Source organism: Leptonychotes weddellii, chromosome 11 (genome assembly GCF_054177405.1).
Source record: "Leptonychotes weddellii isolate Sample4059 chromosome 11, ASM5417740v2, whole genome shotgun sequence".
NCBI classification, from domain to species: Eukaryota; Metazoa; Chordata; class Mammalia; order Carnivora; family Phocidae; genus Leptonychotes; species Leptonychotes weddellii.
Window position 1 is genome coordinate 83,443,142 of NC_138379.1, and position 10,868 is coordinate 83,454,009.

Here is a 10,868-nt window from a genome sequence, read left to right on the forward strand (position 1 = left end):
TTCAGGGATGTTAATCAATTCACAATGTTGTATAATCAGCACTGCTATCTCCCAGATTTCTTTATCATCCCAAACAGGAACTCTGTATCCACTAGGCAATTCCCCATTACCATCCCCCAATATCTATCCTTCTGTGTCTGGCTTCTTTCACTTAACATAATGTTTTCAAGGTTCATCCGTGTTGTAGCATGTACCAGAATATCTTTCCTTTTTAAAGGCTGTATAATATTCCACTGTATGTTTAGACCACATTCTGTATATCTGCTCATCCACTCATGGACTCTTGGATCGTTTCCACCCTTTGGCTGTTGTGAATAATGCTGTTATGTGTAGAAATATCTCAAGTCCCTGTTTTCAGTTCTCCTGTGTGTATATCCAGAATTGAAATTGCCGGATCACATGGTAATTCAGAACTACTCCAGGACCCAGGCTTTACCATGTAGCAAGCCCGAAGCACCTAAACCCAGAAGAACCAAGTTCTAGAGGCCCCTGTGAGTGTGGGGCAGGGGGTGCTTCCCGGTCCTTGGTGCAGCCCACATCAATATCTCCCCGAGCAGGACTCCGAGAGCCCAGCCCAATCTCAGGCCTGAAGCTCCCCCAGGTACCTCTGGCTCCTCAGGTGACCTGGATGTCTCTACGGGCATGGGTCAGTGCCCCCAAAGGGGTATCAGCCAGCACTGACGTGGGCCAGGCTGAGATCCTAGCCACACACCCACACCCATCCCTGAAGCTCAAAGGTCAGAAGTCATCTGAAAACATCAAAGGGGTCACTACCCCCAAGGTGTCTGGTGTATGGAACGGCCCCGATTAGGGAGAAGAAAGCCCAGCAAGGCCAACGAAGGGTCTGGGGGTCTGTTCTCCTCCCGTACCCACAGGGCCTGCTGCTGTGGAAGGATTGCCCCAGCTCAGCTGAAAGCAGCTCCTGCCTGGGAATGCTGTGTTCTCTTGGTGTCATCATAGGACACCCTGTGCTCCCAGAATGGAGAGCACAGGCAGGGGAATGCTCTGGGGAGAGAAACAACAAGTGTGGGGTTATCTGGGGACTTCTGTGTCTGAGAGCACGGAGGACAGAACCACGGTTATCTGCTGTGTGACAAGTGGCTAATGATGGAGGGGCAGTCAGAGACCCCAGCATTGCCCACATCAGAGGGGTGAGGATTTGGGCAGCTGGTTCTGAGATGGGAAGTGAGGGATGTGAGCTGGGACCAATGCCCCAAATCACAGGCCATGAGGTTTGGAAGGAATCGCCTTGTCTCTCAGTCCAATTCCTTGATACCATCTCTAACACATGAACACGACTCTTCACTAACAGGTACCCCATTCTTTTTTCCATCACTATCCAGCTTCCTGCCTGGCTCCAAGATTGATCCTCCTCTCTGGCTCATGCCCTGCACGGTCTCTCTCATAGCAAGAGGGCTGACCCGTGTGATCAAGAGGCTACTGTGGAAGTCATGGTGTATGACCCCCAAGGCTGGGTCATCAAGGGCACTGTGGTTTCCACCTTGCTCTCGCCTGGATCATTGATGCTGAGGGATGATAGGGAGGAAGAGCCACCCCTCCTCAACAGCCAGCACCCACTTGCCGGCCACATGAGTGAGCCACATTGGAAACAGATGCTTGGCCAGGCCTTCAGATGACTATAGCCCCAGCCAACATCCCGCCTGCAACCTCGTGATAGACCCTGAAGCAGAACCACACAGCCTCTCGCCACACACCCAGAGGAACTGTGAGGGATCCTATGATGTTAAGTTTTGGGGTGATTTGTTACGCAGAATAGCTAACTGATACACATGCCTCGCACAGTGCCTGGAACCCGGTCAGCTGTTGAGTGAATGGGTCCTGCTCAGTATCTGAACACCTCCACTGACAGCCAACTTACCATCTTCCCAGACAATTGATTTTATCTTTGAACAACTCTGTTACAGATTATCAAAATTACACTAGTTCTTTCTCAGTATGGCTTTGGTAGTATTTTTATTCCTCTTGTGAACCATAGAATAATTATAATCCCTTTACATATACATTCTGCCCACAGGCAATCTACCCGGACACCCCTTTCATGGAACCCCAAATCTTGTGGACAAAATTGAGCCAGAGATGTGCCACACTTCACAGCGGCCTTGGGATGAACCATCTCGGTTGGTTTCTGAGAGGGCGGAGGTTTTGCCGATCTTGCTTATTCTCATATGATCAGTGCTTAGCACAACGGCTAGAACTTAGTAGGTGCACAATAAATATTTGTTGAATAAACTAACGCATTCAATGAATCTTTGTCTCATGTTCAGTTGCACAGGACAGGTATATTCACCTTTACCAGGTAATGCTGAGTTGTTTTATAAGCTGATCACACCCTTTTTCTTTATCTCTTCCAATAATAGGAAACTTCTGGACAAGCCTTCCAATTTTCTTATCTTTTCTCTCATGTCTTCTGTCTGCTCTGTATGCTCTATTTTCTGGGAGACTTCTTCACCCTCTATTCAGTTTTTTTGTTTCTGCAATCACATGTTTATTTATTCATTTATTTTTTAAAAGATTTTATTTATTTATTTGTCAGAGAGAGAGAGGGAGAGTGAGTGAGCACAAGCAAGGGGAGTGTCAAGCAGAGGGAGAAGCAGGATCCCCGCTGAGCAAGGAGCCCAATGTGGAACTCGATCCCAAGACCCCGGATCATGACCTGAGCCGAAGGCAGATGCTTAACCGACTGAGCCACCCAGGCATCCCCGCAATCACATGTTGAATTTGTAAGAGCTTTTAAAACATTCTGTGAAGTTCTGGGGCACCTGGGTGGCTCAGCCGTTTAGTGTCTGTCTTCGGCTCAGGTCATGATCCCAGGGTCCTGGGATCGAGCCCCGCATTGGGCTCCTTGCTCGGCAGGGAAGCCTGCTTCTCCCTCTCCCACTCCCCCTGCTTGTGTTCCCTCTCGCGCTGTCTCTCTGTCAAAAAATAAATAAAAAATTAAAAAAAAAACAAAAAATAAAAAAATAAAAAAAAAATAAAACATTCTGTGAAGTTCTATCATATCCTGTTCTAGTTTGATCAGTGTAATATATTTAACTCTCTGATGATATTCATGGTATTTTTAAGTGTTCTTTCTGTATAGCTATTGCTTTCTTCAAGTTCTTCTTTAAATGTTTGGTTTGTTTTGGGTCTCTATCTTTCACATTAGGACCTGTCCTCAAATGACTGGTAATCTTTGCTTGTCTGCTTAAATTTAAGAGTGGGGATTTTAAAGCTGATGTGAAGCTCCAAGTACATGAGTGGTACTTGTTGATTGTGAGCATCACTGTAGGGTGATACAGTGGGATGTTTAGCTGGGGAACCCCTAACATAAAAGGATTTAGGTATTTCCTTTTGAGTTGGTCCTGTGTCCTTCGGAAGTTTCTCCCATTCTTCTGCCTGGAGGGTAAAGGCCTGGAGACCAGTGTTCTTGGGGCTAAGTGGAAGGAGCAGGATGGGGCTCAGCATTCAGAGGGCATCCTCGGGTTTAATCCCTCTATTTCTAGTATGGCAACCCTGTTCTCAACTCTGCCTGCCATTCTTTCCCTTTTCAGAAAATAAACCTCCAGTCTTCTGCCAAGGTGAGCTAAGGGAGCTAAAGTTTCGCCTGCTTTTTAAAATAATTTCAACTAGGAGCACCTGGGTGGTTCAGTCGTTCAGCCGCTGCCTTCGGCTCAGGTCATGATCCCAGGGGCCTGGGATCGAGCCCTGCGTCGGGCTCTCTGCTCAGTGAGCATTCTGCTTCTCCCTCTCCCTCTGCCTGCCGCTCCCCCTGCTTGTGCTCTCTCTCTCTCTGTCAAATAAATAAAATAAAATCTTAAAAAAAATAATTTCAACTAATCTTTCATATTTGATAACACCCTCCTCATTCACCTTTACTTTTAGTGGTAACTGGTGCCTTGAGTTCAGGGCTGTTATGTATGGCCGTGCAAGCTGTGCACTGCCCAATTCCGAGGGCACCTTTCTCACACTGTAGACATTATGGAACTGTATATTTATTATGACAAATTTCTGGCAGATAGCAATAGTATATCTCGAGAATGGGGAGGTTAGTTCTAATTCACACACAGGTGCAACATGGGCTAGCTGCGGATTTACTACAATTCCTTAAGCCTTTCGTGAATTCAGTGCAAGAAATCAGGTTGGAGCTCATCTTTCCCCACTGCCAACTTAAGATCAGCTCTCTTAGTCCTGCTAGTTGCAACTGGTCTGCCTGTTTTCTAGCTTTACAATTTTGCTGGCATCTTTTCTTCTGTTCTTGCTCCTACGGGTCCCCATCTTTTCTTAAACAAAACAAAGGAAAAAACTCTTTACTGTAGTTTGAGGGAGGTTTCAGAAAAAAATGAAATCAGATACATGCATTCAGTTTGCCATGTTTATCTGGAAGTCCACAAAAGTAGCACAGATGGAAGATGGAAGATCATTGAGGGTTTTGTGGTGCATTCATTCCTCTAGAGTCTAAGCCACTTGTTCCGACCTACCTGGGAGGTCTTCTGTGTTACTGCGAACGGTTTGTGAATATGAATGTACCTGTCCAGAAAATATTCTTCTATTTAAAAATGTATGTTAAGGAAATAACCATGGAATGCATGTATTTAGCTATCAAGATGTTCATTGCAGTGCTGCTTTAAAAATTAAAAACAAAACAATGAGATTGTTAATTTATGGTACGTCCATACTCATCGCCACTGAAAATCAGATCGTGAATGAACATTTATCAACATAGATGTAGACGTATGATCTACTCTTGAAATGATAAATCAGGTCACTAAACAGCGTGATCCTATAAAAATAAATTGTCCAAAATGTATGCAAATATATGCCTAGATAAAAAAAATATGGAAGAAGGAGCTCTTGGGTGGCTCAGTCGGTTAATCGTCTGCCTTCGGCTCAGGTCATGATCCCAGGGTCCTGGGATCAAGTCCCACATGGGGCTCCCTGCTCAGCGGGGAGCCTGCTTCTCCCTCTCCCTCTGCTGCTCCCCCTGCTTGTGCTCTCTCTATCTCAAATAAATAAATAAAATCTTAAAAAAAAACCTGTACTCTCTTTTAAAAAATATGGAAGAATATACAAGAGCTGATGGTGGAAATGTGGGTGATTATATATATTTTTGCTTCTCTATATTTTATACTTTTCTACGTTATACTCTTAAATATTAACAAAATAAAAAGCTACTGATGTAAGTTAGTATTTTAATAGACAGGCTTCCTACTCAAACATGTCAGGCATTCTTGATCACAGCCATAGATCTGGTCAGACCACCAGAAGCTTAGATATTTGGGCTACCTCACCTTGATCTGATGCAAAATTGCCATTGGTCAGGGACTTTTGGATACAGCTCTAAGGGCCCTGTATATGAAGTCCCATAGAGATATTTAATTAGCTACTCAGTGTTTGGAAAAGCTTTATTTTCCCTCTGAGTCTGGTGTGCTTCCTTCTTCTGATGATGACAATTATGTCACTTACTGAATTTCCCTTTTCATAGGTTTCCACAAAACCCAAAACCAATGTGAAAGTGAACGATTACAACTTTGTCATCTGTTATGGCCTCTGTGGTTGTGTCTTTTAGGTCTTGTGCTTTGTCAGGTTCTCAGATTTTCTGCTATTATTTTTATTTTCACTGGTTCTAAGGGTCTCCTCCTTCCATCATCATGATCATCATCTAAATTTTCACTGCCAGTAGCCTCAAATCTTTGGCGATGAAAAAGGATATATGTAAACAAAACCCAAACAAATAAATAACCAAAACTCTTATCTCTGTTGGCATGCCATCACTGTGCTGACTCAGAGTGTACCCAGGACATTTTGTGGCGTTAGAGTCCACATCACTGGCCCCACCTGGCTGTTGCGCCATCAGCAGGTGTTTCTGACACAAACATCTCGCTGTGGGGCATCTCTCAGTCATGATGGGTCATGGACTGCAGAGGGTAAACAGGCCATCGTGACAAGGCTGAAGACCAAAGGACCCTGTTGCTCTGGCCGTAGCTAGAGCTGGTTCTATCTCTGCAGGGACAGGAGAGGAGGGGGACTGAGGGGGCCTGTTAAGTGTGAGATTGGACGAAGAGAGAGAGGTGGACTCCACTCCCCATGGCAACTTGAGAGCTATTCCTGGACTTGGCTGTCCTTCCCCTGGCTGGCTCTGAGCTACTGTTCCTGTGTCCATATCAACTTACACATGGACCCTGGCTTCCCTGCATTTCAACAGCCCTCTTTCTCCCAAATCATAAACCCCTTGGGGTGAGGGGGCAGGACCTGGCTTTCTTCTGAGCACGGTGGGTTCCTGGCTTCTCCCAGTAAGGAGGGTAGAGGCTCTGTTGTGGTTCCGGTCCCCAGAGCAGGGTTCTCTCATCCTGAGCATGGCTGATGTATTGGAGATACATGGTGTTGGAGATGGTGTATTGAGCATGGACTCCAGAGACAGACAGACCTGGGATTCGCGCAGGGCAAGACCCTGAGCAAGTTACCGAATCTTTCTGAGCCTCAGTTTCTCTGTAAGTAAAATGAGGATAACAGTATCTACCTCGGAGCATTACAGGTGATAAAGGTTAATACCGGGCACATGGCAGGTGCTCAATAGAGGGGTCATTGTGATCAAGTTTTTCAAATCCTACTGGGCCCGACTCTGAGGGCAGAGACTTGCAGGTATGCCCAGGCTACTTTTCCAGGCTTCTCTGCTGCTGAGAGCTGGCCAGACCGAATCCTTCACTGTTTTCTACCCCCCAACTACAATTGCATAGCTTCCTGCCTCCACGCCTTTACCCCTGGCATGCCTGCCGCTTCTTCACTTCCTCACCCTCTGGACCAAACCCCTATGTGTCTTCAGCCTCAACCAGGGCATGCCCTCCACTCCCTGGCCTTTGCTGGCACCTGGTCTTTGCTCAGGACACCTGGTTCCCCTGTGGCCCTCCTTGATAGGGGCTGATGATCCTCAGGCCTGGTTGCTGTTTCCAGACCACTAAATCTTTGAGGCTGGTTCTGTCTGGCTCTGTTCCTAACTCACCCTGGTTGCTGATTTCCACATTCACCGAGCCTTGGCCACCTGGTTCCTAGTGGAGCATCTATCTCTTCTCCGGGGAGCTCACCTTCGTCCTGGAGACATCAAAATCCATGTGGAACACGTGACCAAACACCTCCCCTCTCAACGGATCGACCTCAATTTCTCTATCCTTTTCCTCCAACTCATTTCAGGTGACCAGACACGTGTGCGCTGGGGAACCTGGAGCAATTCTGCCTCTGGCACATTTCTCTCAAACATTCCCCAGGGCCGGGCACTGTGCGCATGGGGCTCTGTTTTCTCGCTGCTTCCCTCGCCCCCTCTTGGGCTCCGGCCTCACCCTCCATCCTGCCCAGTGCCTCAAGTCTCCTGACATTCCCTGGGCCCCCGGACCCTCTTGTCTTTTTCGTTCCTCTGGTAAAACCTCATTCAGAATAAAGCAGACTTCTGCTTTTTTAGTTCACCTTGTGGAGCCCAGTTAGAGAAAATCCTGCTCTGATTTATGCTGCTGTGAATTCAAGGCCTCCAGCTTTCGGTGGGCCCGTGGCTAGAGTCCGGTCAGCCTTCTGGGAGTTCCCGCTCAATTCTCTCTCCCGTTCCCCAAAGCAGCTACCCCAGGGCCACTCAGGCCCCTTCCTTTCTTCACTTCTGCTCAGGGCTCCACAGCCCAGGTTTTCTTTTTTTAAGATTTTATTTATTTATTTGCCAGAGAGAGAGAGCGCGAGCACAAGCAGGGGGAGCGGCAGAGGGAGAGGGAGAAGCAGGCTCCCCGCCGAGCAGGGAGCCCGATGCAGGGCTCGATCCCAGGACCCTGGGATCATGACCTGAGCTGAAGGCAGGCGCTTAACCGACTGAGCCACCCAGGCGTCCCTCCATGGCCCGGCTTCTGCATCCGCCGGCCCACTGCCTCGCTTCTGTGGGGCTCATGGGAGCCTCTCACATACAAAACCCCAGAGGACCTCTTGCTTCTTCTTTTTAAAATCTTCTAATGGACTGTTTCAAGCATACATAAAAGTACATGGGATAGTATGACTAATACCCAGGCACCCCTTACCAAGATTTGACAAATACTGATGCTTATGTCTTAGAATATTTTTTTTTTTAAGATTTTATTTATTTGCCAGAGAAAGAGAGAGAGCACAAGCAGGGGGAGTGGCAGAGGGAGAGGGAGAAGCAGGCTCCCCGCTGAGCAGAGAGCTCGATGCCGGGCTCATTCCCAGGACCCTGGGATCATGACCTGAACCGAAGGCAAGACGCTGAACCGACTTAGCCACCCAGGCACCCTGTCTTAGAATCTTTCCTCGAAGAAACAAAATGTGGTAGACAGAGCACAAGTCCTTGCTGTTCTCCCCCCAACCCCATCTATTTGCTTTCCCTCCCCAAGGCCATCATGAGCCCGAAGATGGTGAGTCTGCTTTCCACCCACGGGTTTATTCTATTATATGTATTTTTGGAGCCAAATTCATGAGCAGTGCTGTTTCACATGCTGTAAAAATTCATGTAAACAGTATAAAATTATTTGTATCCTCTTGCTATTTGCTTTCTTTCACTTTACATTACACTTTGGGGATATATCCATCTCTCTCTATAATGTGTTCATTGTTACCAGCGAATGTAGTACTTCATTCTGTGAATGTACCAGAATTTATTCATCTATCTATTGATGGACATTTAGGGTGTTTTCCGTTTTTTTGTTTTTTCAATTTATTTTATTATTATTATTTTGCTATTACAAATAATACTTGGATTTCCCTTGAGGCCTAGTATGTACTAAATTATGGTAAGGATTCTGTATTTCCTGAGGTACAGGTTCTTATATAGATCAAGTTTGTGGCCTATTGTTCACATCTTTTATTTTTCTGTGATTCTATCCATTTTGAGAAAATGGTACTAAACTCTCTCAGCAAATGTGTCAAGTTCTCTTTGAGACTCAGCAGCTTTTCAGTTTATCTCTTTTGAGGCTATGATGTTAGATTTCATTTACCTGGTAAATGTTTTTCCCTGTTTTTTTTTTCCTGGTAAATTTTTTCTTTCTGTTAATCCTTTTTGCCCCAAAGCTTATGTGCTCTGATATATTGTTATACCTGCTTTCTTTTCATTAAATTTTGTCTGGTATGGGTTTTTAAAGTCCCTCTCCCCTGTTATACTTTTTAGCTTTTCTCTGATGTTATATTTTCAGTATGTCCCTTTAAGTCGTGAATGACTGGAATTTTTATAAAATCTAATTTTTATAAAGCAAATTGTCACTAATGACAATAGAAAACCCTTATGCAGCACTTACCATGTGCCAAGCAGTGCTCTGAGCATTTTTTATTTCATGTATTAATACATTAAAACGTTCATTTCCCACAGAACCTATGAGGGAGGTATTATAATTATTCCCAGTTTACTAATAAGGAAACTGAAGCACAGAGAAGTTAAGTAACTTGCCCCGAGGCCACAGAGCTAATCCACGTCAGCATTGTAACCCACACTGTCTCGCTCCAGAGTGGTGCTCTATGGCCTGGTTTAATCTATTCCCCTCTATTGGGATTACTGATTGATTTCTCATATTCTTTTGAATCTTCTATTTACCACGGTATTTTTTTGCTTCTTTTGTCTTCTTGCTTGCCCTTCTATTGGTTTTATTATGTTCCTTTAAAAAATGATTTTATGTACTTTTAAATTTTTAAAGTTTTTATTTTATCAAACTTCATGGTTTAGAGAATCAAACAATACTACAAGTTAGGATAAAAAAAGTAAACATCCCTTAAACTCATCCCCATTTTCCCTTCTGCATAAACACCTTTTGGCTCTTAGAAAATTCTGTTATTATTCTCTGATTTTCCAGTTTTAGGCTTATCTTATCTTTAGGCTTATCCTTGCCCACTATGGTCAATAAAAATGGGGTTCTCAATTTAAAAAACAAAACAAAACAAAATAAAACCCAGTTCCCCAGACATGACATAGGAGGCCAACTGGCACCTGGGGATTAAGTGTAAAAATAAATAAAAAAATAAAAATAAAAATGGGGCTTTCTTTCATATATACACACCTTACACACACACACTTTCCAATTTATTATGTCATAGGTCTTATTTAAACTATGGTATCATAGCCAGTATTCATATTATCATGATTATGTACATGGTATTCATATGTGGTTTACTATGGTAATTTTTCCAGTACTTTTTTTTTTCTACTTGCAGTTAATAATTGTCTTTTGTGGTTGTTAATTTGGTTTCCTATATGTTTCAATGATTTACCCCCAGATTTTTGCCCAGTTTGCATAAATCTGAAAAGTAGAGGGAAGCAGGTTAGGGAGCAGAAATCAAGCATACATATGAAATACACATATAGAGAGAGGAAGCAAACATGGCAAAATATTAATTACTATATTATTAATATACAATTACTGAACCTAGGTGGTGAGTAAAAGGATGATCACTGTACTTTTAACTTTTCTGTAGGTGTGAAAATTTTCATAGTAAATTAGAAAAAAAAATGAAGCTGATATGAAGCCTTGAGTCCATGGCTCACTCTCAACCACAAAGAACCCCCGAAATTGTTTCTTTTGGCCTATTTTCTTGGGTTAGCCAAATTTCTCAGGAGAATATTCCAGTCTCCTTCCTGGAGGGTAAAGTCTAATTGGCCAACATTTTGACCAAAGGAAAAGATGGTGTAGAGGGATGCATCCCATAATTCAATATATAAAATTTTACTTAAATGTTCTTTTTTTGTGTAGAAGAACCCTGGTGTCAATAACACCATGTTTTCTCCAGGCCAGAGACTGCCGCCCCTTTAACCTCTCCAGGAAATACACCTCTGGTTTCCCGCTGCTTTGGGGGAAGGCCGTAATCCAGCTGAGTGGTGTTGGGGAGGATGTCTGCTTCTCAAA